Source organism: Grammomys surdaster, unplaced genomic scaffold, assembly GCF_004785775.1.
Source record: "Grammomys surdaster isolate TR1022 unplaced genomic scaffold, NIH_TR_1.0 124463, whole genome shotgun sequence".
Taxonomy (NCBI): domain Eukaryota; kingdom Metazoa; phylum Chordata; class Mammalia; order Rodentia; family Muridae; genus Grammomys; species Grammomys surdaster.
Window position 1 is genome coordinate 1 of NW_021619465.1, and position 3,384 is coordinate 3,384.

At 37.8% G+C, this 3,384-nt stretch overlaps 1 pseudogene across 1 annotated transcript; it reads left to right on the top strand.

Annotated features, from left to right (window-relative positions):
* The first annotated feature begins 9 nt into the window (after positions 1–9).
* Positions 10–1,980, top strand: LOC114636521 (annotated as a pseudogene). The gene is made up of 2 exons (XR_003713638.1): positions 10–882; positions 1,756–1,980. The product of XR_003713638.1 is annotated as a vomeronasal type-2 receptor 116-like (transcript).
* Positions 1,981–3,384: the final 1,404 nt, after the last annotated feature.

Consider the following 3,384-nt stretch of genomic DNA (forward strand, 5'->3'; position numbering starts at 1 on the left):
TATTTATATATAACTCCAAACTTCCTTAAGATTATATTCCTCGTGTGGATGTTTCATCCTCTCTTCTACATCTTTTAGATTTTCTTTGGACCATTTAATCCTAACCTGAGTGACCATGACCAGTTTCCCTACGTCCATCAGATAGCCACCAAGGACACACGTTTGTCCCATGGCATGGTCTCCTTGATGCTTCATTTTAGATGGACTTGGATTGGCCTGGTCATATCAAGTGATGACCAGGGTATTCAGTTTCTCTCAGACTTGAGAGAAGAAATGCAAATGTTTGGGATCTGTTTAGCTTTTGTGAATGTGATCCCAGAAAACATGCAGATATACATGACAAGGGCTATGATATATGATAAAGAAATTATGACATCAACAGCCAAGGTTGTTATCATTTATGCTGAAATGAATTCTACTGTAGAAATCAGCTTTAGAAGATGGGAATATTTAGGCGCTCAGAGAATCTGGATCACAACCTCACAATGGGATGTCACCACAAATAAAAAAGGTTTCAGCCTTGATTTCTTCCATGGGACTGTCACTTTTGCACACCACCACAGTGAAATTACTAAATTTAGGAATTTTTTGCAAACAATGAACACTAGGATATACCCAGTAAACATTTCTGAGTCTATACTTGGCTGGAATTATTTTAATTGCTCAGTATCAAAGAACACCAATAAAATGGTTCCTTTTACACTCAATGACACATTGGAATGGACAGCACTGCACAAATATGACCTGGTTCTGAGTGAAGAAGGTTACAATTTGTATAATGCTGTGTATGCTGTGGCCCACACCTACCATGAACTCATTCTTCAACAAGTAGAGTCTCAGAAAATGGCAGAACCCAAAGGAGTATTCTTTGACTGTCAGCAGGTAAAGTTTCTTACATTTTATAATGCTTATATATATAAATGTGATCATTTAAATGGACCCAGAGAAATAACTGTACATTTGCTAGAGATTATTCATTCAGTGGAAAGATCTCTACATTCCAAGACTCCCTAAAGTGTCTTTTACATGGGTAAATATCATGCAAAAGGATGACATTTAATAGTAGACAATACATGTCCTATGAATTTCAGTGAGTTTGGGAAGATGTGTCTCAACATTTCACCAAATGAGTTCAAAATTTAAAATAAGAGCCAAAAGTTCTATCACAAAAGCCTTAAGTGATGACTAGAATAGAATATTTTCTTAAGAAATATTTCTGAAGTTTAAGTATATGTACTGTGATTAATAGTTAATCACTTAAGTTAACAATTATTTTCAAAACCATAAATGATTAAGACTTCACATTTTATTAAGTTTATGTTTATTTTATATGTGTGTGCTGTATGCACATGAAAGACCCACAAAAATTATTTTCACAATTTCCAGACATACAGACTTACCCTTCATTCTCATATACATGGCCTCACTTTTTAAAAAGCTTTTTGACAAACATGTGTATGAACAAACACATACACACAATCACACACACACACATATACACACACACTCACACACCCACATACCATGTTACTTGTTATCTGGCAGTCACTTTTTTTCTAGCATGTTTTACCATCGAACATTAATATGAAGTATATTAACTTGTAATTATCCATGAGGTATATTGTATTTTCCTACATTGGATTACTTTAATACAGCTGTCTTTTCTGAAAGTCATTAAAAATTAAGTGACATTGTCAATTTGGCATTCCCTTTATGGACATGCACATATATGCATCTAATGATTCTCTCATTTAGGTGTCTTCCTTGCTGAAAACCATAGTATTTACTAACCCAGTTGGAGAACTGGTGAATATGAACCATAGGGAAAATCAGTGTGCAGAATATGACATTTTCATCATTTGGAGTTTTCCACAAGGCCTTGGATTAAAAATAAAAATAGGAAGCTATTTTCCTTGTCTCTTACAGAGTCAACAACTTCATACACCTGAAGACTTGGAGTGGGATAGAGGAGGAACATCAGTGGGTATACCACAATTTTTACTTTTTTCTTTTTTTTTAATTGGATTTTTATTTACATTTCATATGTTATCCCTTTACCCCATTCTCACCCACTCAGGAACCCCCTATCCCCTCAGCCCTCTTCCTGCTTCTCTGCGGATGTGCCCCTACTTACCCCCCCACTCCCACCTCCCCACCCTCAAATTCCCACCTAATGAGGGGTCCAGATTTTATGAGACCAAGGATCTCTGCTCCCACCTGTGCCCTACAGGGCCCTCCACCCTTACATATAAAGCTGGAGCCATGGACCCCTCCCTAAGTGCTCCCAGGCTGGTGGTTTAGACCCTGGGAGCTCTGGTTGGTTGTAACAAAAAACCCAGGATAGTGAAACTATTCTCAACAATAAAATAACTTCTGGAGGAATCACCATCCCTGACCTCAAGCTGTACTACAAAGCAATAGTGATAAAAAACTGCATGGTATTGGTACAGAGACAGGCAGGAAGATCAACGGAATGGAATTGAAGACCCTGAAATGAACCCACACACCTATGGTCACTTGATCTTTGACAAAAGAGCTAAAACTGTCCAGTGGGAAAAGGACAGCATTTTCAACAAATGGTGCTGGTTCAACTGGAGGACAACATGTAGAAGAATGAAAATTGATCCATTCTTATTTCCCTGTACAAAGCTCAAGTCTAAGTGGATAAAGGCCCTCCACACAAAACCAGATACACTGAAACTAATAGAAGATAAGGTGGGGAAGAACCTCGAAGACTTGGGCACAGGGGAAAAGCTCCTGAACAGAACACCAATGGCTTATGCTATAAGATCAAGAATTGACAAATGGGACTTCATAAAATTGCAAAGTTTCTGTAAGGCAAAGGACACTGTCAATAGGACAAAACGGCAACCAACAGATTGGGAAAAGATCTTTACCAATTCTATATCCAATAGTGGGCTAATATCCAATATATACAAAGAACTCAAGAAATTAGACTCCAGACAACCAAATAACCCTATTAAAAATGGGGTATAGAGCTTAACAAAGAATTTTCAACTGAGGAAACTCGAATGGCTGAGAAGCACCCAAAGAAATGTTCAGTATCCTTAGTCATCAGGGAAATGCAAATCAAAGCAACCTTGAGATTCCATCTCACACCAGTCAGAATGGCTAAGATTAAAAACTCAGGTAATAGTAGATGCTGGAGATGATGTGGAGAAATAGGAACACTCCTCCATTGTTGGTAGGACCGCAAGATGGTGCAACCACTTTGGAAATCAGTCTGGCGGTTCCTCAGAAAATTGGACATAGCATTTCCTGAGGATCCAGCTATACCACTCCTGTTTATATACCCAGAAGATGCTCGAACATACTTTTTCAGTGTATCTAAATTTTAAAATATGAAGCCCTGAAGTCATATCT